We start from the raw sequence: 27,778 nt of genomic DNA on the forward strand, positions 1-27,778 counted from the left end.
ACTTATCTTCTGGCTATGATGAAATATATATATATTCTTAACTATAATCACCTTGCTTCTTGTGGTATACAATTAATATATTTACTTTTATTCTGCTAATTAAAGTTATATAAAACATAAATTTTAAAGTGAAAGAAATTCATGGTTCCATTACTTTTTTTAAGAAGACAATTATACCTTTTGTTTTCAGTTATATTTCTTTGGGAATGTGTACTATTCATTGATTCAACTGTTAAAATTGATAACAATTACATTATATCCAGTTGATTCAAACTTGTATTTGAAAATTGCACACAACACAAATATACTTCCACTTTACTACATAATTAAAATAACATTAAAGCAAAGATTGGTGTTAGCCATTCATGTGTACAATCCTAGAAACCCAGGAGGCTAAGACCTGAATATTTTAGTTCAATATCAGTCCAAACAACAAAATGTGAAAACTTATCTCGAATTATCCAGCAAGAAGCAGAAGGTGAGAATGTGGCTCGAGGAATAGAGTGTCATCAGCCATGAGCAAAAAATACAAGGTAGACCATTAAACTTCACGTTTACAACACAACACAAAACAACACAAAACAAAACACAAAAACACAAAAGTATTATGAACATCAATAATGAAGACAAAATAGTAGAAAAGATCATGAGAAATGTGTAAACATCTGGAAGACAGAAATCATTTGACAGAAATTTGATTCATGAGAGGGAAAGGTTGCAGGCTCATTTGTAGAATCTCATTGTAAGCATTTGTGTTGAAACCTGGCTATTGGGTAACATGTGAAAGAGTACATTGGATTACCTGACATAGCAGACATTGCCTGTGACTATGTACCATCCCAGTCTGCAAAATCTAAACTCATGCGAGTTAATTTAAATAAAAGCTCATGTTCGAGACTGGTCCACCCAGACTGGGGTCTTTATTTTGAGGCTTCAGACCTGTGTTTTGTTTATAACCATTCCTGTTTTACACCCCTTCCTTTGTGCACCTATGCCTTATTGAGCTGGCACCAGGCCAAGGCTTTGAATTTGACTCCCCTCCTGCCTTAATCCCTCCATTTCTCCAGCTACAACTCATTTCACATGCTATCTCTGTCTTTACATTAGTTGTTTTCTTACTAATCCCCACCAGAAAACTCTTATATTCATGTAAATCCCACCATAAATAACCTAGTGAAAGGAGTGTTTATTATTTGCTGAGGCTCTCATCTGTGGTTTTGCTCCCAAATAAATCTGTGCTACACGATCTCATTTTTCTTCATGGCTTTTCAGTCTGACAACTGATTGATTTGGTTTGATGTAATCCCACTTATCCAGACTTACTTTGGAAGTTTGACCAAGGAGCCGTCATGTTTCTCCTAACTCTTCCTGTAACAATCTCAAGGTATCTGGAATTACATGGAGGTCTTTGATCCATTTGGAATCGATTCTGATACACTGATATATATAAGGATCTAAATTCGGTTTTCTGTATACTGCCAATTCTACCAGCACAATTTTTTTTTCTTCCATCCTGTGTGTCTGGCTTCCTTGTCAAAGATTATTTACCTATAGGAGTGGATTCATTTCTGGATCTTCAATTCTGTTGTATTGTTGGAATTCTGTGCTTCCATTGGAAAGAATGCCATTACTCCATTCCTAAACAAAAGGAAAGAATGGAAAAAAATGATATTAAGTGAAATAAGCCAGATCTAATTAAATATATGCTGCACGGTTGTCTTCATTTGTAATAACTAGATATGTCTATAAATCTACAAGTTAATCGAATAGTTAGTAAAAGACATACAATTACACTTGGATATGATTAACTAAGAGCACTCTAAGCATTCACATGGCAGGAACAAGGGAAACTATTCTTAGGAGAGGATCACAATGTCTCCATACCTATGTGCATATGACCATATAAATATCGCTTATTGCAATGAATTCTAAGAATCAATCATACATGTGAAATGCATCTATCTGTATATAATTTTAAAAGATGTCATGAAAATAACCAACTTCTCTGTAAACTCAAAAGCAAAATTCTAAGTTTAGAAGATAAAATTGAAGAATGCTTTCAGCACATAAACTTAAACACATAGGGAAAAATGTGGGAGAGAAAAGATAAGATGAAAAGTAGAATAGGTAACTATTGAAGAATTCATAAACTATTTCCAAAAGTATACAAGAGAGCTGGGGTACATCTCACTTGTAGGACTAGACTAATATATACAAAGCCATAGGTTCAATCCCCATGAGTTAATAAATAGTAGTAATGCAATAATTACCTGAAATCAATGCTTTCATATTAGAGAGGCCTGAATCCTAAAACAGTAAATAAATTATTCTCAATGGTTGTATCCAATGACAAGTAACTACAAGAATGAAGAGTAAATATTTTCTTTTTCTAGCCTTTCCTTTCCTTTTCTGGTTTATTCTTTTCTTTTTTCCTTTGACACTACTGGTGCTTGAAGTTGCTAATGCTCTAATCACTTTAGATTATTTTTCAGGCTAGGCCTACCTTGAGGAATGATAGCTTACCAATGGCTTCCACAAACGTGAGATAACAGGGAAATTTCATTATATCCAGCTTTCTTTGTTTTTGTAGTTTCTCATGAATTTTTATTTTTTAGAACTGGCCTTGATATCAGTCTTCTAAATCTCTGCCTTCTAATTAGCAAAGTACATTTCATCTCAAGCTTGGACCCACACTATATTTCAGTTTAACCATTCAATATTGACTTCAGTTCAACCAGCGTGAACTATTGGGGAAATATATGGACACCTCACTCCCACTGACAGGCAGTTCTAATGAAGATGAGGAACGAGATGAATACGTGAGGAATGGTATCAGTTGCCAAAAAAGAGAATGGAATAGGATCCAAACAATTTCTTCTTTGGGCTGCCGAAAATAATCGGCTTACTACAGTTGCAAGACTACTTTTCAAAAAGGCCACTCATGTGAATACTAGGGATCAAGATGAGTATACCCCTCTTCATCGGGAAGCCTACTGTGGACACTTAGACATTATCCATGAGTTGGTGGCACAAGAGGCAGATATTCATGCAATAATTGTGGATGGCTCAACACCCCTGCACAATGCTTATACGTGGAATAATACCAGAGTGTCTTCTTTCTTACTGCATCATGATGCAGATACCAATGCCCAAACGTAAGGCCTCTTGACTTCTTGCATCTTGCTGCTGGGAATATAGATAGCAAAGATATGCTGGATCACCTTCTGTTGACCCGTTATCTCAAACCAGGTCTAAAGAACAACTAGGAAGAAAATGTATTTGATATTGCCAAAAGGATAAGTATGTATCACTACCTCTTTGAAGTTGTGGAAGGCTGTACAAACTTTTCCTAAGTCATAATGGTTCTGTTAAGCTTTGCAAATTTCAATGTGCCAGTCCATTCTTTGGTCCGTACAAAATATTTTCACAGTACAAATTAACAGCAATATCTTACTGTAAAAATTCATGTATTCCATCGTATTATTCCAACTCAATTGCCTGACTTTTATGTCAAAATGTATTCAAGAGTTTTTGTATACATTTATAATAATTTCTGCAGTTTGTGATTTTTTAAATCAGAAATAATTTTAACTTATCTGTTGAAATGAGCAGTACAGAAACTAAAGGTATTTCTAGTGCTTGTCTGAGAAAAGTATATTTTAAAATATTCTATATTCTGTTGTTTGTACAATTTCCATAATCTATTCCATTCTCTCCTAGATATAATACATTGAATTCTACATCGTTTTATAATATATAGGTTCATTAATAAATGTGTACTTTAAGATTGCATTCCATATAGAAACAGTTTAAGATTCCTTTTTTCCTAGGTCCTTATACTATTTTATTTCTTTGGGATAAAATGACAATGTTATCTAATTTAAAGAGTTTTGTAAAGTTTATGCTATTTAAAGGCCTCCCTAAGGTGAAAACTTAATATACTGATGTCAAACTTACTTTCAATTCTATGAATTATATGTATGGTTACACTCGTATTTTTGTAATCAAATTTTTAATAACTTTTTTCAATTCTTGCATCTAAAGAATGAAAAAATTGGACTACTTCACAAATTTTCATATCATCCTGTATTTCATATCATCTCTGTATTGTTGTAATTTTGGTATACGTGCTGCTGAAGCATGTAGTATCTTCTAAATTTAAACAGTTAATGATGCAATCTTTAAATAGGCATATATCTTTGGTTGCCTATTTGTAACAAGGAAACCTTATTGTTCCTAACAATGCTATTGATCTTATTTTCCTAAAATTCTATGTATAGTGGAAAAAATTTATATTGTTCGGTCTATTGCTCACATTTGCAATTTTTGTGTCAATGAATTTTTTTTCATTTTAAATTTGATCATACTTTGAAGCATTTATAGCCAGGTCCAAAGATGATGGCTTTTTCAAATACTTATTTATCCAACTGAGTTAGCTTTGTGGAGCTAATGGATTCAAAGTAAGCCTTGCTTAAGTGCTACTTAAAAAATTCTGCTGCATAAAATTTCCGAAATGAGATCTTACTGGTACAAATGTCTACCTGACCATTTAGTCTTCTTCCATGTAGCAACAGACCAACCAGAATATCTATCCCTGACAGCATAGATTGCCTTACTGAAACAAAACTATTATTAGTTACAAGGGATCATAGAGAGATGAACAATTCAGACAGAACTGTTCAGAATAGAAGGTATTTTATCAAAATACAATTATTTATTATTCCTACCATTTCAAGAGTAGCTAAACCAAGGAGAAAAAATTGTTCATATGCATGATTACCTAATGTCCTGGCCTGTCAACCATCCAACCAGGCAGGAACTTACACTACTGCCTTTCTATCAGCAAATATTCCCATAGCTCCAGGATAAGTCCATATGTTTCTCCTCGTTAGTAGGTCTTAAATTGGTAATGTTTTAATCAGAGTTTTTCCTCGTGCGTCCAGGTTGTAAATCTGCAAATGGTAAAGCTTTAGTTCTAACTCCACCAAACACTGAGGTAGAAATAATGGAATAAAACTTTAAAACAGAGTTGCCTTTGATACCCTAACCACAACAGAACAATGCAAAACATGTGCCATTTTTATTATATTATATATAGTTATAAATTTTATATTTATATGTGCTGATTTTATATTTCACATAGTGAAACTTACTAAAAAAATTGATAATTTGACAAAAAATTATATTTATTTATTCCAATAAATAGATGGGAATATAAATAATTAGGTTTAGAATATATATTAGAATATAAAAAGTATCAATGCAATGTCTTTCATACAAACTTGTGATACCTTCAAAATGCTCTTGGTCTTCTGAATTCACATGGTAAAAAAACAATTTCGTTTTCCTCTAATCTATAAAGTATTTTACTCTGCTGCTCAGTTATTATGTTAACTCGCTGGTCCTAAAGAATTTTTCTCCATATTTCTTAAGCATTCCAATTGATCATACCCAAATTTTGCTGATATGATATCTACAAGATATTTTTTCTGCAGGACCCACAGTTCCTAGGATCCCAGATCCGAGTTACCTGCATCATCAAATAACAGAGACAAGACTTCTCACCTAGGCCCATGCAACATGCCAACAGAAAGTAATTGAAGACCCATCTCAATTTCTCATTTCCTATAATATTTCAGGGCCCGAATTCTTTGAGAAACAGGAATTTGCAGTAAGCAATTGTGAAATGCAATGCAACTTAAAATAAAAGATGATATCACAAAATCTGAGAGAAAGTACTGTAGTTCTAACTTTCAATTTACAGATGACCAGTCCATATGAGTGAATGAGATCAAAAATGTCACAAGATTATTTTTATACCACTCTCCTAATGATTAATGAAAGATTTCAGTCCAGCACAAGTAGGAAAAAAAAGTAGATCCTGGAAGGATAGATCCATAATTGGTCTACCAAGATCAAGAAAACTTGACTTAGAGGTCAAATGTAATTCAGAAAAACATTAATTGAGAAGATCCTTAGTGCTTCAAAACAATGATACTTCACTAAAACTTGGTTCGGTAGTATAAAAATGTCATCATTCTCAAAACAATGATAACCTACATTTCATCTCCTGAAAGTATATTCTTTTTCAAATATACTTTTAAAAATCACATTCACCTAAATAACATTTGACAAGTAGATTATACTTAGTGGCATTACAAGGTTTTCAAGTGTAGGGAGCAAGTTACAATAGAGTTGATTTATTTACCCAGAACTAATGCCAAACAGGTTCAACTATTCATTAACGTATAGCAATAGTTCCGCCCACCATTTGTGTTTTAGTAGGTGCCTTCCAGAATTGTGTTAAATAGATCAGCCTCCTATATTTAAAACCCAAATGTTATCTAATACAGTAAATTTCATCACTTAGTAAGGTACATTTGAAAAAGTCACAAATAGTTGCCTCATCATATGTTGTTTTATGTTTTCCCTATCTGTCTAACATAGTAAGAAATATGACTTTGTCTTGAATATGGGTATTCATCAGAGATGTGACAAACATAATATCTGTCTTCTATTTCCATCATATTCCTCGATAGTAGTAAATCTTATTTTTCTTCATTTTCCAAAACTTATATGTAGTAGAAAATATTATCCCATGCAAAACAAAATAATAACAAACCATTGTACAAAGCTATTTATAAAAATTGGTAATTAGGAATAAACTCTGAGCCATTTTAAAACTTTCTTTTTGACTAAAGATTAATCTTCCAAATGGATGAGAATAAAACCATGTCTAGGTCCTTCACATCTATATCTTGCAAATTATTATTGCAGATGAATGAATTTTAGAAATATTAGCTGACATCAGTTCAAATATATGCAGGATTGAAACTCCATAGAATGTATATAAAACTTTCAAAGTATTAACAGTTTAATAGAATGACTACCAGGAAATTGAAACCCGAGAAGAATAATAGTAAAGACGTAGAATGACTGAAAAATGGAACAAGTGGCAAGTACAGTTAGAAAACTCAATGTACACGTGTGATAAAGGAAGTGGTAATTCTGAAATAAATCTTGAAGAAGGGGTTGGTTGAGAATGATAGAAAAATTGACTCTGATCCAGGAGCATTGGACAATTAGATGAACATATTTAATTGTAAGACACTTGCACAATCTTTTGAAATTCAGTTAAAAAACACAACAAAAAACAAAAATACACAAAAAATCACAACTAAAGAGCAATCTCTAGAAAGTATGTATATGACCTCTCAAAATTTTAAGGAGTTAATGAAGGGCAGTCTTGGGAAAAGCAAACAATGCTTTTCAAAGAGGCCAGTTCGGGGTAGGGGAGAATTTTGAATAGATATAAATAGATTGTCTAAGATTAAAGATCACCTACATCTGCTGCAAATATTATCTTTCTTCTGTGAGTTCTTTTTGTCTGAAATGGGTACTACAGTCCTGACCCGCACTGATAGCTTCTGAAGATAGAATGGAAGAAACAAGATCAAGAACCTAATAAGTTCTGTCCAATGGAGAGAAAACAATTCTCTATGTTTTCTCTCCTCTCTCTTCACTACTCTTTTTTCATACTTTTAACTCAACTGATTTTGAATAATATTTTTCCTTCATTGTTCTGACAAAGTAATTGGTCAAAGTAGTTCACTAAATATTATTTGCCTTTTTTTTCTATCATGCTGTTTACTTGTCCAAGAGTTCATTAAACTTCACCCTTGCATTTGGTTTCCAGGACAACCCTACATCTATGTTAATGAGGACAAACTCTAATGTAAAACTTTGTGTCCAAAAAATCAGTCCCAGAAGCTGTGATCACAAATATTTGGTTACACATTTTTTTTAACCTTGAAAGTCTTCTTGTGTCTAAAGTGCCCACAAAAATAAGTACTCCACTACTTTTTGGTTCAATCACTTTTAACCTCAAAGATATATTTTGATAACAAGATGCTTAGAGGAAATAAAAAATACTCCACTTTTATCTTCTCTCTTAAGACTCTCCTTAGATACCATATCAGTTTCAGTGAAGTTATTCTTTGAAAAATTATTTCAATAGATTATTCATCTCTTGGTTTTGCATTTGTTCAGCAAGATGTATGGGAAAGAAGAGTTAAATCATCCATTCCTTGGATGACAGTGTCTGTTACAGAGGACAATGCTTCTATGTCCTCCTCTTAGATCTTGACTGATTTCCAATTAATCAAAGCTTCTTGGCTTCAAGTCCAGTGAAGCTGAAGGACTATAAGGTCTCCCCCACCCTGCCCCACTATATTTTCATGGTTTCTCTTTTAAAACTCTTTTAAATTGCCTCATTTGGACGCAGAATTCATTTTCATGTCTTCATTCAATCTGTTATGCATTGTAGACAGCCAAATAGGCTCTATAAAATCACTTTAGGTAGCAAAAATATTAAGACAATATATATAAAAAGTTTAGGCCTCCCTCCACTGCTGAAGCCATTATGCTTAGCTAGGGCTTCTAAGAACACTGTTTTCTTACCCTTTCAATTTGCTCAATTCTTTTCTGATCCCAACACTTTTTGGCTTATGTAATAAGAAAAGTCATTAATATCTAATGTTAATAAGGATTTTATTTTTTGTGAGCTACTTAGAAATGTGTAATCATTGGAGTTTCCATTCAAATTTTTTTCTGTGTTTCAGTGCTTCACGTAAAAAGTCATTGTAGAAAGTGTTACAAACAGAAAAGTGTGAACCCAACACCTTCTTTCATTGTGGAGGGCACATTCGCCCTAAATATTTGCACCAAAATTATCTTTTTCAAAGAATTATTTTGGTAGTTAAAGGTCAATTCACAAATTTAGATGTCTTAGTTTTTTAAGAACTTTGAATTTCACACAGTGAGAGTATATTTCCTGGGTAAGAACAATTCTCAAAAGAACCTACAGGATTTACAGCAAGGTTTCTAAAGTTTGTTTGTTTAGTGTGAAAATGAGCTATCTTCACCCACATTGCTCTCTCTTAAATAAGTCTCCATAGATTTCTTTGCATGAAAGCCTATTTTCACAGGCAATTTTCTTAATAAACTAAGTTGTTAAAAAGTTTGAACAATCAAAATATACCTGTAATAATTTTCAAACTCTTTTGAAATTCCTTTATCAGAATCACATATTCACTAATCCTAATTCAACCTTTACCATCAAAAACAGTTAACAGATTGTTTTCATGATATACTGTCCATACAATTATTATTTTCCACTGGGTTTATGTGTATATATGACAATATAAGCTGATGCTGAGCAAAATGACCTTCAAGATATGGAACAGAGATTTTTTTGTAGTGGTTGTTTATAATGTACTATGTGATTTCTATTTTGTTTGGGATTTTTTCCCTTATGGTTGTCCCCTGCTGTATATGATTTGGGTGCCCTGTGCATTGTGTATACATTTACCTTAATTAGGGAAGGGAAGATGAACAACAAAATGGTGAGACAAAGGACAAAAGGAAAACCAATGCAATAACAATACTCACATGACAATATGTTGGAAATGTACATTACAATTTGTGAGGAGTACTGAGGTGAAGGAAAACTGTGAGAAAAATGAAGGAGGGGCTAACAAGTTTGAAAAGTTATGTATTCACTACCTTACAATTATTGTAACCCCATTGTACATCAATTTGATAATAAAATTAAATATTAAAATAAGCTGCATAAAATATAATTTCACTCTATTTTTACAGTAAATATTATTCTTTATTTTATGTAATATTTTTTTAAAATCAATACTATTTGGCATCTAATTTGAAACAATTATTCCTTTTTTATCAGAGGGTCATCAACTTGAATGTTATCCAACTAGAAAATATTTTCACAATAAACTTGCCAATATTTTGAAAACAGAATAAATTTAGTACTTTCTCACACTAAAACCAAAAACAGTTTAACTCTATGGAAACCAAGAACTTTTAAAATTAAATAAGTTGTTAATAGCACAGAATATATGTGTTCTTCAAAATTCCTATGACTAATAACTACTCATTTTCAATTTCTGAACTTTCCATACCTGAGAGATTCAAAACAGTACCTGTTTGCATGTTATGTAATTCTGTAATAGATGCAATTTCCAATGGAGTGTTACAGATTGAGAAGTCTACAGAAAAATAGCCACAATTTGGTAGAGGATAAAATTATGAAGCATTTGTAATTATTCTTCAAGAGTAAGCAATTATTTATCAGAGTAAACTATTATTTCTATGATCATCAATCCCAAGATTTATGCCATAAAGTCATCCTAGTCCAATAGTTTCCAACTCTTAAAGAGCACCTTAAAATTCCCTTAATTTACATCATGAACAGTTTATATCTATTGTGAAAAAATACTACACCCCTGCTAATGTGATGCCCTCCTTGTTCTGGAAAGACCACTACAAAAAAATGGGTTGCATCATTTGCCCCGAGTGAAATTCTTGACATCAGAACACTTGCAAATGTTATTTATATTTATACTTTTTAAACTATCCCAGATATTCAGAATGCTAAGGTTGGAAGTTTATGGTTCAAATCTCCAATAAACTTCTCAGAAAAAGCCAGACACAAGTGTCTCTGAGATTGAAGTGGTAGCGCACGAGCTTTGAGCATAAAGAGGCTCAGAGACAGTTTCCAGATCCAGAGTTCAAACCCTAGGACAAACCAATAAAATAAAAACAAACCCCAATGTAAGATTTTTCTCATTGTATACAAAGGCACGTAATTAATGAAATGGCTTCCTTTGTTACATATAGGTAGAAGAAAGAAGATGTCACACAATTATTCTTTTCATACAATGTTATACAAAGCACTCAAAAGTTGCTCTTTTGCTAAATTTATAAACTAATATCCATTTGTTGGCAACTCTGTCTAGATTATTCACATTATCATTTTATACATGAACTGTTGGAATTATCTATCAACTAAGATCTAATTATGACTCTCTTTAAAGAATATTCTAGGAAAATGGAATGCCAGAATCATTTGTGAATTTTTTCAATTAAACCCTCTACTTAAAAAGAATTTTTAGTATCCTATAAAATATGAAATTACAAACAAAACCAAAATATTTATGTTAACTCTAAATTCTAATTTAGCAAGATCTACGAAGTCTTGCATTAGATAAACTTTGTTATTTCTCTTAAGCTTTTTTAATCCATCATTTCTTTCAAATCAAACAGAATGATGCTTACTTACTTTTTCAAATTTTGGGTGGGAATCATGAGCCATTTTGCATCTAGGAATGGTCTGTAATGAAGAGAACATTTAAAACACAACTGAATATTATATACGAGTAGCATTTCAATTGAAAGCTTGACTTCTCAAAACATAATGACAAAATTAGCCCAGACTTGCAATTGTGTATTCATTTCTTGTTTGATTTGTTTTGTTAAACAAAATTATACTTCCTGGTCCAGGGAAGGTATCACTATGTAATTCCACTCTCTAATCTCCTGTCTTAGTCTGCGTGCAAGAATTCCAGGCTTGTATCACATTGTCCTGCTATGGTATCTTGGTTTATTTAATCTAGATACAGACTAGCAATTCTGAACTTCTCCAATGATATTATACTAGACTGACTGCTCAGAGTGTTTATGTACTATTTTCGAAGACCTTCTAACATTTGACACAGGATATGTACATTTTCAGATGAACCTGCTGGGATTTCTTATTTATTTCTCCATGGATCTGATCCTTTAATAATAATTACTTGACTCTCTTACTATCTCTGGTCCCTACCTATGTAATAGTCTCAAACTTTTTTGAAGAAAGTTCACTTGAAGATTTTCTAATATTAAAATTTATCACTTGATTCTTACTCAGGACATATTTTCTATTGTTTTTTTTAACTTTTCCACATATTCTAAGTTGTTTCATTTATGTAATTGTGTGTACATATAAGTGCCTCTGTGTGTATGTGTATGTTTGTATGTATGTATGTATGCAAAAGCCTCAAGCTCTTATTCATCAATTTTTCTCATGACTGGTATTCCATCACCTGAGCCATTCTTCCAATTCAGCTTTTGGCTGTTAGTGTGGCAAAGACTGTTCTGCTCAGGCTGCATGCCAACTGAACTTTCCAGACTCCTTTATTCTTAGGTTTTATTTCTCCAGAAGTATCAACTTTCAAACTACAAATATTTTTGTGAGTGTAAAGTCTAAACTGTAGCCCAGATTTTTAACTCAAGAATTCATATAAAGATAGATGAACATACATATTGCATATGCTGAGTGTACACTATTAGAAATGTGATCTTTAGCCAAGTGGAAGAGAGATTTGAGGACTGGGGTTCAAAGCCAGCCCTGGTAGGAAAGTCCGAGAGACTCTTTTCTCCAATTAACTACCAGAAAACTAGAAGTGGTACTGTGACTCAAGTGGTAGAGCAGTAGCCTTGAGCTGAATAGCAGAGGGATAGTGCCCTGGCCTTGAGTTCAAGTGCCAAGACCAACAACAACAAAAAAGAATATAAGAAAAGGAAAGAAAAATAAATGTGATATAGCCACTAGTTCATTGCTAGTATAATACCTGCTCTCTCAAGACGCACTTTTTTTCCAGTTAAGTCCATGCTCTTATATCTGACTTGCAATGGAACCAGAATTATTCTTCCACTCTATTTTTTACAAATGTCTGTGATTAGCAAGTGTAATTTAGAAAGGGAGGGAGTGGCCTCATACTTCATGTTCCACTTAGGAGTAATGCTTTCTCTATATCACTCCCATAAATCTTCATATTGGACTTGGCTGTTAGTTCCAATGTTGTCTTATTTGTAGTCTTATATACTGTATTGAACCTTTATACTTAAACACAGCACTTCTCTTTCTCCTATTATTGCAAATGTTTCTCTTACTGTTAACTCATGTACACTAGGGAAATAATGCACAGCACATACACTCACAAAAAAAAAGATCTGAGAACCTTCTTCCCATTTAAAATTCGCTTTAATTTGCAGAGCAATTATGAAGTTTGAACTCAATGTACTCATGGATAATGTATTTATAAGCAATATAAATGTCATATTTTCTCTTTACTAAGTTGTCTCTGAAACACCTGCTCCCTCATGTGAAAAAGTGTCCTTGTGTTATTTCAATGAAGCCAGAAAACATACATTATCCTTCAAGAAGCATCAATGATTGTTACTGAAAATCATGGAAAGTGATGCCAGGAGAGGAAATGAACATAGAGGAATGACAAAGATCCAATTAACTTGTGCTTTCCTTTCACTGTACAAGAAAAGAATCCCAAGGCTTGAAGGAAACTCTGTCCCTGACTTTTTCCAATGTGTTTTTTACTCATATAAAACTTGTTTGTAAATTTCTAGTTGAGAGTATTACAAAAGAAAATAATGTGGCATGTGAAGGTCAGCATAGAACAAAAGGAATCAACGTTGTTTTATTTTTTTCCAATTGTGGGGCCTGAACTCTGGGCCTGCGAGCTCTCTCTCAGCTCTTCAGCTCAAGGATAGTGCTCTACCACTTGAACCACAGCGCCATTTCTGACTTTTTCTGCGTATGTGGTACTAAGAAATCAAACTGCGGGCCTCATGCATTCAAGGTAAGCACTCTACCACTGAACCACATTCCCAGCCCCTAATAACATTGTTTTAACATTGTTCTACTGCAAAGAAACAAAGACATGGACGTTTAAAAGTGTCTTATGGATGTATATTTCACCCCTGAGATGATTCTCTTTTGGCAGGAGTCCGTTATCAATTCCTTTAGTCTGGTCCTGAGTTCTCCATAGCAATAAGAATTCCAAAAAAGCAGGATCCAGTGAGTATGATCAGCAAAAGCAGCCTCTTCTCAGACCAGTACTCCTTTAAGGAGAGTCCTAAAGAAATATCTGGGGGATGTTTTTGTTTGCCTGTTTGTTTAGTTTGTCCTGGTTCCGGGGCTTGAACCAAGAGGCTGGACCCTGTCCCTGAACAGCTGTCTTTCCTGCCCACCTGTCCTCAAAGTTAGACTCTACTGCTTGAGCTAAAACTCCACTTCTGGCTTTTTTGGTGTTTAATTACAGATAAGAGTTTGATAGACTCTCCTGCCTGTGTTGTATGTGAACTAAGACAGTAAGAAAGTCAAGTGACATCAACTGTATGGACTTCTCTTTTGAACCAAGAAATATTAGGTGAAGTTTATTATAAAGCTAATATTTGACAATTTTTAAAAGAAGAGAATATGCCCAGCAAATAAACCATAACTTAAATTACTCAGCAAAAGTAGGTGCACTGAATCATTTTGGAATTATTTTTTATGGTTGGGAAGATTACTATTGACCTTGTCATTCCTTTTGGGGAAACTTAAAGTCATATTTGCACTTTTTTTGTTGGTCATGGGGCTTGCACTCTATTCTTGGGAGCTGTCCCTCAGCTCTTCAGCTCAAGTTGAGCACTCAACCACTTTAGCTACAGCACCACTTCCAGGTTTCCAGTGATTAATTGAAGGTAAGGGTCTAATGGACTTTCCTGACCAGGCTTGCTTTGAACCACCATCCTCTGGTCTCATCCTTCTGAGTAGCTAGGATTACAAGCATGGGCTACCAGTATATTTGCATTTATGTGTATTTAATGACACTATGTAGACAAAGAATGCAAAACTGAACACAGTGAAGGATCCCCTTCCTCATGGGAATTGGGTAAGGATTAAAGAGAGCCATGATTTATTCCATAAACCCACAACTGTTCACGATTAACAACAGGCCCCACTTGAGCCCTTTCCAGGTATCTTCTTGTTTCCTCTCAGAATTGCCAAGAACCCTCTGTATAAGTCCCTTGTTTCCTTGCAATTGTCCCATGGGGAAACTGAGGTCCAATGGTTGAGGCCTAACCCAGGGCTTCGCCTGTGGTCAATAATTGGCTGCCATTGACTAAGAGTTTGGGATAATCCATCTAAACTGATGACTGAGTGTGGTGCTACATGTCTACTGTCCCAATTGCAGAGGACCAGGCCTGGTGGAGCATGCCTGTCAAAGATAGGAGTACAATGATCCAGCCCAGCCTGAGCATATATTGATTTTTTATCTCAGAAATGTCCAACACAGAAAGGCTTGGCTCACATGTTAGAAAATCTGACTGACAAGCTTAAGGCCTTGAGTTCAAACCCTAATATACCAAAAAGAATCAGAGGCCCGATGCCAGAGGCTCATGCCCAAAATCCTAGCTACTCAGGAGTCTTAGATCTGAAGATCACAGTTCAAGATTTAAAATATTGTTGGCCTCACCCATCAGACGTCATGATGAGAAGACCCGGAGTCTGACCTATGCTGGTGCACTCTATACTTACAAGGTGCACATCATTACTAAGTGCTGGCCACATACTCTGTCCCCCTGGGAAACCACCCCCTGCGGGATGCACCCCCCAGGTCCTCCTCCTAAGCTCCACTGTCACCAACCAGGCCCAAGGGAGTAGACAGCTCCAGGCCCCTCAGATCCCTAGGTCTTGTAATTTAATAGTGATGAGTCCCCTTCAAGTACCTCACCCTTCCAGGCTCCTAGACTTCAGCTGTGAAACACATGCACCAGCCCCCCAAAGATAGCAGGATAAGGATCCAACTCTCCTTGTTGCCACCCACTTCTACACACACACACACACACACACACACACACACACACACACACACACACACACACACAAATCCAGACTGGTGACAGAAGACTTATCCATGCAGCACCTGCAATTTGCCAATTGATCACTCACCTAAGCACAGTCAGGATGTACAAGTAGAAAGATAATCTCACTCTCTCTTTCTCTCTCTCTCCCTCTCTCCTCTCTCTCTCTCTCTCTCTCTCTCTCTCTCTCTCTCTCTCTCTCTCTCTCTCTCTCTCTCTCTCTCTCTCTCTCTCTCTCTCTCTCTCTCTTTCTATGTTCCTCTCTCTCTAATGCGCATGCACCACACACACACACACACACACACACACGTGACTGAGCAGTGCCTCTGTTCATTCCTCATCTGGGACAATGTACAAGGTGGAGCATGGGGGTTCCCTTGAGAGAATCAGAGAACCAGAGGCTCCCACCCAAGGGGAGCACCACTCAAATGACACAGCACCACCTCACCTCTCCCTTTCTCCAGGGCCAGATCCTTCCTCTTGGGAACAACCAGCCTTGACTCCACATTCACCAAAATCCTAGGCCAGGATGCTGGGTGAAGGAATCCTGAGACAGGTGGCTCCTCAGAGCCTGGGAGGGGAAACTAGCATAGGGTCATGGTGCCCCCAGAGAGGTGTCTGACCAGGGGTGGGGGCAATGTTGGGGAAATGAATGGGGTCCTAAATGCTACATACATGGATATACTCTACTTCTAGCCTACATGCTTCTGGGCTAATTGGCGGATTCTTGGAGAGGAAAAGGAGACCAAAAGGACCAAAAGCACCAGCAGATGCTGGCAGAGCTGGGAAAGGTGATGACCCTGTGAGAACCTTTGAAACCTGAGGGGTGGGGGAACAGGCCGGGTCTATGTGTGTGTGGAGGTTGTTCCTCCAAGATATTCAGCTTCTGCTCTGACCCCCAGCGCCCTTCACCTCCCTCCAGGGCTTTTCTGGGACCCTCTTCAGGTGAAAGGGTGACCAAGCACAGAAGACAAGGGCTCACACAGCAAGGGGGGGTTCTATCTTCTGTATCCAACAACCCCCATGACCAGAAAAAAAAGACCCAAGAAGGCATGTGTGGAGGTACTGCTCCCCACCTCTGACTAAAGCCACCAAGCTGCCACCAGGGAGAGAAAGGGTGCAGATGCATGGCTCTGTGGCTCCCACCAGGGGCTCTGTGGTGTCCCCTCTTCACCTATCCCTGCATCTGCACTTTTCCTGGGACATTGGACACTAGGGATGTGCTCACTCCTGGGGTACAATAGTGGCAGAGTCCCCGGACTGTGGGGTTTGAGAGAGGTGCAGATCCAGGAACTGGGTGGGTTGTCGTGGGGTACAGGTGTCGCAGGGTACAGACCCGCTGGGCAGCCACTCACCTATGATGCTGGGAGAAGTTGCTGCCAGTTGCTCCAGGTGGGGTGAGCAGTAATGGAGGAGGCATTGCAGACACTCAGGTCCAGAACAGAGGACCAGGGGCCGGGACCAGGTCGAGGCTGCAACCTGCCAGTAACTTGCTACAGCCTGAGATTTGAAATGCAGTGCCCTGAAGGAAGCAGGGTAGGGGGCTGGGAGGCGGGCAGGCACATCAATTTCCTACTCCAAAGTAGCTTCAAGTCTCTTGCTCACCACTCAGCCACCTCTACCTTATTCAACTGCTGGTAGTTGTGTCAACCAACCGAGGGAATCCTGGTGGAACAGGGCAGCATGGAATGTGGGCATGGCCACCTTTCTTGTATCCCATTGGTCAGAAAGAAACATGAAAAAATGGGGGTGTGGCCAGAATCCTGTGATGCAGGCAGCATTGGCACAGTCAAGATGACAGAACCTCCCCCAGCCCATTTCCCAGGGAACTATATTCAATTCAGTTGGGGGCAAGAGGGTGACCTGCTTTAGCCAGATAGCTGCACAGATTCTTGTGTATGTCTGTTTGTTGCCAGTCCCAGACCTTGAACTCAGGATCTGGGCACAGTCCATGAGCTGCTTTTGCTCAAGGCTAGCCCTCCACACTAGAGCCACATGGCTCTACTTCTGGCTTTGTTAGACTGAAGTGGGACTGGGGTTTCAAGGACTTTCCTGCTTAGGGTGACTTTGATCCTCCCATCACAACCTTGTAAATATGAAGGAGGACTCCTGAGAGCAACTGATGCTTGCCTCATCATTGGTCTTGCTGATGTTCTTGGAGAGACTGGTGAATTCCCTATCCTCGGGTTTAACTAGTGGGAGCTGGAGCCCATAGTTCGAATCCTGGTCCTGCCACCTTCAAATGACAGGAGATCCTAAGAAACTCATTCTTATCCATATGATTACCAATGGAATGTGATCAATGTCATGATTAAATGAGCATTTGTTGAATGATTCTATGATAAAATTATACACAATTATATATAGGACACTGATCAATATTAATTAAGACTTTATTAAGCATTTAAACAATCACATTCATTAAATGGAGGAATAATGAAATACCTAAGAATTGCACGTCATATACTGTAAAGGGGCCATTTTTTCTGCCAAGACTGGGATTGGAACTCATGGTCTGGGTAACTCTGTTGCACTGTGTGGGAAGATGAAGCTTGCTTCCTTGAAGTCAAGAAATTCAAGTCTGTTCCTTAGGCCTGAAATTGATACCCACCACTAGAAAGCATCCTACTCATGTACAATTTATGTATATGATTTATATTTATATACATATGTTGACTCCATATTGCGTTCAGTGGAGTTACTCATTTTAATTTTTGTTTTATTTATGTATTGACCGTTTATTTTACAGACTATTATGACACATAGAACATTGATTACATAGAATATAGTTCTGCATATGTATTCCACTTCATACCTGACACCCAGGAAAGCCACAGAACAGGAAAACATGTGTCACCATCAGCTTCTTTTTCCACAATTCATTTCTTGGGCGTGCTGGCATCTGAACTCATGGCCTACAATGCCAAATTCATGAATGGGTGAGTGTCAACATGCCATCCTGGGGCAAATTGAGCTGACAGGCAGTTCCCAGGACCTGAGCTCGAGCCCCAGGGGTTGACAAAATATGAACAAATTGACATGCAGATGGCAGTATGCTAATAAATATATATCTTTATAGCATGCCAGAGATGTCTATCCATTATTCAGTTATATAGACTACATTCATACCAATTTTGGGGTATTTATTATACCTCCATGTAATGAATGTTTTTCTTTTCATCCTTAAACTATTAATGAAATCAATCTCTGTCTTGAAATTATTGCATTCCTGTAAGTAATAGTATTCTTTAATGCTTCATAAATATTAAATAAAATCAATCAGCCTCCTGAAATCATGCTGTCTAATTTTATAGAAGCACCATTCACAATCAACTCATTCAAGCATGACAATGATAACATTCCACTGTTATTCCTATGGATGGGAACGAGTCTCTCAGTATCTCCTGCCATTGGTTGTGTCAGGACAGGGATTCGAAATCAGGGTCTACATTGCCACGTGGGCCTATGGCTACCCCAATAATCTGTCAGACTTCAGCAATGCAAGGTGAAGTACCCTTTGCAACAGTGTCATTCAGACCCAGGAGGGTCACCGTGCAAAGGAACAAAACATAAAAAGCAATCTCACCGCATTTTTTCTGTGCATTTTTTTTTCCCTGCATGACCTGGGGGTTTAGGATCACAGGAGCAGCTGTGGGTCCAATGGCTTCACCCCATCCTTGGGTGATCAAAGCAGAAGCAGAGTTGCCACAACCTGAGCTCAAGTGCCATGCTGGGCATAAAATAAAATAAAAAATAAATTAGCTCCCTGGCTTGCAATTCGTGCTGTTTTGGATTTGAACTCAGGGTATGGGTAAATCTGCAGCACTGTGGATGAAGGGGAATCTTACCGTAATTGAAGATAAGAAAGTCAGGCCTGTTCACTTGGCCTGAATTCAAGCCCCAGCCCTTGAAAACTTACTATTTATATACATTGTAAAGATAGGATTTATACTTGCCTATAGATATTCAGTACATACATGTTTGGTGTGGTTGTTCCTTGAATTTTTTTATTCATTTATTTACAATTGATTTTATTTACTATGATGATATCCACTCTGTTTATTACATTGATGACATACTATCACATTGCATCTAGATTTGTAGATATGTTCTCCATCATGCCTAACACCCAGGACTCTCAAATAAAAGGAAAATAATTTTTGCATTAAGTTTCTTACTTCATGATCCACTTGGTAGTTATGGGATCTGTCTGAGGGCTTAGCGGGACCAATTGGTGAAGAGGTCAAGGAGAACAAACCAGCCTGTGAGCAACTAAGGAGCTAGGCCATTCCCAGGATCTGACATTGATCCCCATGTTGCCCCACGATAGTCATAAATTCATTATTTAAACATAGGATCTATATTTACATACATGTTTGGAGATATCTTGCATTTGTTATACTTCTTATTTTGTTACTAATTCATGGAGATATTGTGTATTTGACTGAGTATGGTGACAGGTATAACTGTGTTGACATGAATGACAACCTGTTCCAATGGTTATAGGTTTGCCTACTCATTCTCCATCCTCGTTGAGACCCAGTACTTTCACAGGAGAGGAAAACATGTGCAACGATTGCCTTCTGACATCCGGATGAATCTTTTGTCAGTGTTGGGATTTTAACTCAAGTCTGGGTAGCTCTTTTGCACAATGGGGAAAGGTGAAGCTCACCATTCTTGAAAACTAGAATGTCAGGCCAGGTCTATGGCCTGATTTGAAGTGCCAGCAAGGGACAAAATAATAATCCCTTCTTTTTAACTAAGATCTCTCTTTACCTACAGGTGTCATAAGTATCTTGCATTCAGTGTAGTTATTCCTTTTTATTTTTTATTTATTCATGGAGATATTGTGTATAGTATTGAGTATGGTGACAGATATAACTATGCTTACATGGATGACAACCTATTCCTATGGCTATAGAGTTGCCTATATAGCATTCTCCATCCTCTCTTATACCCAGGTCTTTCACAGGAGAGGAAAACAGGTAGATCAATTGGCTACTCACATCAGGATGAAACTTCTGGCTGTGCTAGGATTTGAACTCAAGGCCTAGCAGACCCAATTGTTGAAAGTGTCATGATGAGCACACCAGCCTCTGAGACACTAAGGAGATAGGTCATTCCCTGGACCTGAGATCGAGCCCCGGCAGAGGACAATATAGTCCTAAATTCATAATTAAACCAAGGATCTATATTTGCATACATGGCTGGGCAGCATCTTGCATTTGGTGTAGTCATTCTCTTTATTCTGTGTCTTATTCATTGATGTATTGTGTATTTTCTTGAGTATAAGATGACAGATATAACTGTGGAGAACTGGATGAAAACCTCTTCCCATGAGTATAGAGTTGCCTATACATTCTCCATTCTAGCTGAGACCCAGAACATGCACACCACAGGAAGATAGATGCAATGACTGATTTCTCACATCAGGAAGTGCTGGGATTCAAACTCGGGGCCTAGGAGGCCCAATTGCCCAATGGGTCCATGTGAGCACACCAGCCTGTGAGCCACTAAGGAGCTGGGCTGTTTCCAGGAGTGGAGAAAGAGCCCTAAGGAGGCTACAATAGTCCTCCATGCATCATTGAAACATGAGATGTATATTTACACCTGTGTTTGGACCCAATCTTGCATTTAGTGTAGTTATTCTCTATTTTGTATGCTATTCATGGATGTATTGTGTATTTTCATGAGTATATGATGACAGGTATAACTGGGTTGACATGGATGACAACCTATTCCCATGGCCACAGGGTGGCCCATGCATTCTCCATCCTAGCTGAGACCCAGCAATTACATAGGAAAGGAAAACAGGTGCAATGATTGGCTTCTGACTTCAGGATGAATCTTTTGGCAGGCTGGGATCTGAACTCGGGGCCTAGCAAGCCCAATTGGTGAATGGGTCTATATGAGCACACCATCCTGTGAGCCACAAAGGATCTAAGCCATTCCCAGGATCTGAGATCGATTACCCAGTGGAGGAAGAAGGGGGGAGCACAATAGTCATCCATTCATAAGCTGAAGGTAGTATGTAAATAAGTACATATTTGTATAGAGTAGGAGAGAAGGCAATCTGTGATGGAATCCAATCTACCGTGTGACTACCGATTCTTGGATGTTTCCTAATGCCTCCATTTCATGACTGTGATGATTATTGTCACACTTTTTCTACTTTTTATTACAAATAATTGATACTCCATGATTCTTGCCTATCATTTCCTACTCCCATCATGCACGAACTACTCATTCAAGGATGACATCAATTGCATTCCATGACACTTTCTGGGTCCAGAAATGAGTATCTCAGGCTCTCCTGCCATTCCCTCCTCCTAGGGGGACTGAATTCAAGCCTCAGTCTTGGAAAACATACTCCTTATATACATTTTAAAGATAGGATTTATATTTCCATACAGATGTTCAGTCCATATCATGTTTGGTGTGGTTATTTATTTTATTTCTTGTTTTATTCATTTATTTATCATTTATTTTATTGACTCTGATGACACCTATACCAGTTATTATATTGTTTAAATCCTATCACATAGCATCTACATTTGTAGATGTGTTCTCCATCATGCCTGGCAGTGCTAAGATCTGAACTCAGGGCCCAGCAGGTCCAATTAATGACTGGGTGAGTGTTAGCATGTCATTCTAGCCAATGAAGCTGTCAGGTGGTTCCTAGGCGCTGAGATCGAGCCCCAGGTTTGGCCAAAACAGCAATAAATAGATAGGCAGATGGTGGTATACAAATAAATAAACATTGGTAAAGAGTGTCAGAGCCTTCTATCTATGACTGAATGACACCTACTACGTTCCTACCAATTCTTATATATTTATTATACCACCATTAAAGGAATATTATTCTTTTCATGTTTAATAAACTATTAATTAAGATCAATCAGCATCCTAGGATTATCGCATCCAATTTTAGACTGGACCAATGCATGAACTACTCTTTCAATTGGTATTTGTATGCATAGGAACAAGTCCCTTGAGATCTCCTGCCATTGGTAGGTGTCAGGACCGGGTTTCAACCAGGGGCCTATGTTGACAGGGTTGTCTATGGCTTCCGTGATAGCCCTCCAGGTTTCAGCAATGGCAGGCCAGGTCCACTTTGCAACCAAGTCATTAAGACCCAGAATAATCACCTAGCAAAGAAAAAAAAATCCTAAAACTCTCCAGCCCTCTGTAGCTCGCCACTATTTGTGCTTTCTAGCTTTTTTTTTTTCTTTCTGCAAGCACTCTGGGCTTACGATCCCCTGATGGAATATGGGTCCGGATGCTGCACCCCAGCCTAGGGAGATCAAAGCTGAGGCAGAGTTACCACGACGTGAATTCTAGCCCCATGGTTGGCCAAAAAAGAACAAATAAAATATTAATTAATTATTTAATTAAATTACAACAATAAAACTCACTTGTTTGGAATTTCTGTCTGTTTTTTTCCTAGCCTGGGATTTGATCTTAGGGTCTTGGTAAATCTGTAGCAATGTGTGGGAAGGTGCAGCGTTGTCACTACTTGAATTGAAACCCTGTGCCAAGCCAAAAATAAAAAAAATAAGTCACTGACCTGGGCAGGGGGAGTAGTTGTGGAGATGGGAAAGAAGGTATGATAGAGGAAAAACAAAGGAGGAGGCAACAATGCTTAATAGGAAATGTACTCATTACCTTTTTCATGTAACTGTAACCCCTCTGTACAACACTTTTGCAATAAAATTGTACAAAACAAAGAAATGATGTAGTTCTCAGAGAAGCAATTTAGGGGTAAAGGAAGCATGTCTGAATAGCTGTACAAAATTCTCCACTGTATTTTTGTTTAACATTCAGTATGAAATTGAATAAACATAAATTCTTCCTTTAAAAAATTAAGTCTCAGTTTTGGAACTGGGGCAAGTATTTCTGCCATTGCTCAGATTTGATCTCATTGTCCAGGTGACTCTATTGCACCATGGGTGAAGGTGAAACTCACTGTCCTTGAGGAAAAGAAATTCAGGCTAGAATTCCCAGGGCAGGAATGAAGGCCCTTCAATGGAAAAAATATTTTTTCTCTACATGTGTAATATATGATATATACTTACATGTGTATTTTATTACATATTATGATTACTATTGATTTTGTATTTTATTTTTATTTGATTCATTAATTTATTGTTTTATTATTATACAAATAATATTTATTACATTTTGAACGTACATTATATAATTATACAAAATAATTTAGGACATTAACTCATTTTTATTAATACTTTATTAAGTGTTGAAACATGATACATAATTAAATGGAGGCATTTGTCACAATCGTCACATGTTTAAAGTTTCACCCAAGTATGAGCTGTGTCTTACCTTTGGACACCTTACTATAGTGAATCCTTTAGACGATTTATAGTCAGAAGCATTTTCTTGAGGATAGGCAAGTTGAGGGATAAAATTGTAAGGGTGGGACTAGAAATGTGGCTTAGCGGTAAAGAGCTCGCTCAGCATCCATGAATGCCAGGGTTTGAATCCTCATTGTCACATACTCAGAAAAAGCCAGAAGCTGTGGAATGGCTCAAGTGGTAGAGCACTAGTCTTGAGAAAAAGAAGCCCTAAGACTGTAAAAAACAATAGGCCAGATGCCAGTGCTTACACCTTGAACCCTAGCTTCTCAGGAGGCTGAGATCTGAAGACCACCGTTCAAAGTCAACCTAGGCAAGGAAAGCCTGTTAGACTCTTTTTTTTTTTTTAATATTATTTTATTTTATTTGAGAACATACTGTACAGAGGGGCTACAATTACATGGGCAGGATAATGCATACATTTCTTACCAAGCATTGCAGCCTCCTCCTTTGTTTACCCTTCACCTCCCTTCCCAGCCTCCCCCCTCCCCCCACCCAATTATACCCCCCTCCCCCCCCACCGACATTGTAAAGCTGGTTTTGACATGACATTTTGTACTTCTCATTGTTGCAACAGGTCCACCTGAATCCTTAAAGGACTTGTTTGCCCCCATCTCCTCCACATGTTATACTGACATCAAATATAGTGAAAGCGGGGGTTACACTGTGGGGGAGGGACATACAAAGCAACAAAGAAATAATCTTATAAATGCGTTAGAAACATATGCATGAAAGAAACGAAAACATTAAAATACATATTTAAGGATTAACATCGTGAAAATGGCCTGTTAGACTCTTATCTCTGATGAACCACCAAAAAACCCATCGGGTGCTGTGGATCAAGTGTTACAGTGTTCGCCTTGCTCAGGGACAGTGGCTACGCTTGATTCAGGACACACCACTGGAAAAAAGTAAGGGTTAATCAAAGTACTTTTCCTATTTGCTAATTAGGAGACCATTCTCTGGAAAATGAACACTGTTGTACAGCAGAATTGGAGTCAGAGCTCAGGGTTCAAGTGTAGCCGATCCATATGCCCAGCCTCTCAGACCCTAGCATTATAACCTTGTGTCCTACAGCATTCTGAAAGGTCCAATGTTGAAAGACTTAATATGCTCCCCAAGCTTTTTGTGATGAACAGTTGACTTGTTTTGTCGATGTAATTACACTTCTGAACCTATCAGAACAGCAGTGGCTCACACCCGTCATCTTGCTCAGGAGGCTGAGATCTGAGGATCACAGGGTAAAGCCAGCCATGGCAGGAAAGTCTATGACACTCTGACTTCCACTTCTGAAAGGTCAGATGTTCAAGAGCACCCTGTGTTTATCTTGGTGATGAGAAGTTACTTGCACTCTAAATGTTCTTAGAATTCTTGAGCTCTTATAGAAAGAGGAAGGAAACATTTTGACCCATCCTGGGTTCAAATGAAGTTCTCAGAATCCAAGCCTAGTCCTGTTATCTGGAAGAACTCCAGTGTAACACTGCATTTAAAGGACAGAAAAGAATTTCAAAAGCCATACTAGGTGAAAAGACCTAGGCCTGCAGGATTAGGAGGCAGAATGTACATACTGAACAAGGAAGTGAGCTGCAAAAGCACTTCATGAATTCCAGGCACAGCCAGCAATGGGGGGAACCCTGAAACATTTGTTAGTTACATCAGGGTCAGGCATTTCTCAGCCTCTTCAAGCAATGACTAATTAACCTTCCTCCCTCAGGTGAAGGGAGCCTCAGGCTATCTTTAGGTTAACAATAGAGAGCTAGAGAGGGGAGGAACAGAGAAGAAAAATCTGCCCTCTGGTTTTAAGGAGTGGGGATTTGACTCTCCATCTGTCAGATTTAAAGACCATTCTTCTACCTCTGCCAGTCCATTCTCCTTCCTTCAATCTGCACATAATTAATGCAAATCCCCACCCCAAGGAGAGGCAGGGCCCTTTCTCTTCTGTCTCCAAGCACCTGAGTTAGAACCTGGCTCTGCCCTCTTGGCTCTGGGAACTTCGGCTGCCTGAGAAGTGGGACAGAGACAGTCTTCCTGATCTGTGGTTGTGTGAAGGCAATGTGGTGGCCTAGCACCCTGTAGAAGTCCTCATCACTGGGAAGTGTTTCCTTCTTTCCTCCTGATGTCCAAGATCTATCCATCCACCTAACTTCCTACCTTCCTTCCTACCTACTTACGTAGCTAGCTATCTCTTACCAGTTCTTGGGATGAACTCAAGGCCTGGGCTCTGTCTCTAGCTCTCTGCTACTTGAGCCACAGCACAAATTCTGGCTTTTTTCTGTGTAATGCTACTTAGGAATTGAACCTAGGACTTCTTGCATGCTAGGCAAGCACTCTCTCACTAATCCACATTCCCAGCAACCTCATCCTTTTCTTAATGGTAGTTTTTACATAAGTATGCTACCATTTTATGTCCCCAAGTTTAATTTTCTGAATGCTGGTTATTTCTATGAAGCCAGAATTTTTCTTCCCCTGCCTGATTTGTGACTGTTCCTGCCTTGGCCTCATAATAAAATGTAAATAAAGGCTGCTGAGAGCTTAAGTGTGAATCATATAAAGACACAGGCCTGGAATCCTGGAAGAGAAAAGCCATGTACCTGAAATGAAGAGAATGATGCAGTATGTGCAACAACTATATCTGAAAAATAAATCAGTAAATACAAGCAGAAGCATTGAATATGCTCTGTTTGCACTCAGGGTGGTAATATACACAGATAAATAAGTAGGGCACTGATACATAACTTGGTCTTCTCTTTTTGAATTTTTTTTTGTTGCCATCCCAGGGCTTAAACTCAAAGCCCGATGCATTTCTCAGCTTTTTTGCTCAAGGGTGAGGCTCTACCATCCTCACAACTCCACTTCAAGCCATCTGGTCATTAATTAGACAAAAGCACCTTCTGAACATTCTTGCCTGGTCTGGCCTGTTTTTCCTGCTGGGCTTTCTCTCTCAAAGCTGGAGCTCTACCCTCTGGACCACTGCTCCACTTCTGGTTTTCTGTTGGTTTTTGGAGATAAGAGTCTCAAATACTTTCCTGCTTGGGCTGGCTTTGAACAGCGATCTCCTTAGGAGGCTTCAAGCGGCTTTCCTCAAGGATTCTCCAATGAGCTGCTCCACACAAATCCTTGGTCTAAATCTCGAGAAGTACTGGAGAAAAACAGAAACATGAAGACGCTTCTAGTATATTCTAGATACTTAAAGTTGGAGACACAAAACACTCATAATTATTAGGTCATTTTATAGGCAAAAGGAGAAATGCAGAGAGTATGAGGATTGTTCCAGCTTTCGGTCCTCTCATCCTGAAACAGTAAATTCACTGCAGCTCAATGCTAAGTGACAGAGCTGGCATGTCCTGTGGACATTTGCTCCCAAATCCTGGGACACTCATTTCTCACTTTTGGCTTCAAACCTGTGTCCAAAGGAGAAGATGAGGAGAGAAAATCATTTTTAGAGAAAGCAGCTATAAAGAACATTGTGGTAATTAATTTATAAATTCAAACCATTAGAATGACCCTGTTAAGAAGTTGCATTGTCCAAAGTGGTTGAGCAAGTTTACATTCCCACCAACAAAGAAGTAAGCTTCCCTTCTGTCCACATCCCCTCCAGCATCTGTTGTTGTTAGAGTTCTGGATTTTTGCCATTCTAACTGGAGTGAGGTGGTATCTCAATGTTGTTTTGATGTGCATTTCTTTTATGACTAGGGATATTTTTGGAAAGCAGTATGGAGGTTCCTCAAAAGACTTCACATAGAGCTCCCCTATGACCCAGGAATCTCACTTTTGGGCATTTACCCAAATGTTTACAAACAAGACCACACTAAAGCTACCAGCACAACTATGTTTACTGCAGCCTTATTTATCATAGC

General features: G+C 38.0%; 1 pseudogene; it reads right to left on the reverse strand.

The window, feature by feature from the left end:
* Positions 1–4,048: 4,048 nt before the first annotated feature.
* Positions 4,049–4,142, reverse strand: LOC138820296 (U6 spliceosomal RNA; annotated as a pseudogene).
* Between the last annotated feature and the right edge of the window lie 23,636 nt (positions 4,143–27,778).

The sequence above is a fragment of the Dipodomys merriami genome, unplaced genomic scaffold, assembly GCF_024711535.1.
Source record: "Dipodomys merriami isolate MVZ:Mamm:240054 unplaced genomic scaffold, mDipMer1.0.p SCAF_855, whole genome shotgun sequence".
Lineage (NCBI taxonomy): Eukaryota > Metazoa > Chordata > Mammalia > Rodentia > Heteromyidae > Dipodomys > Dipodomys merriami.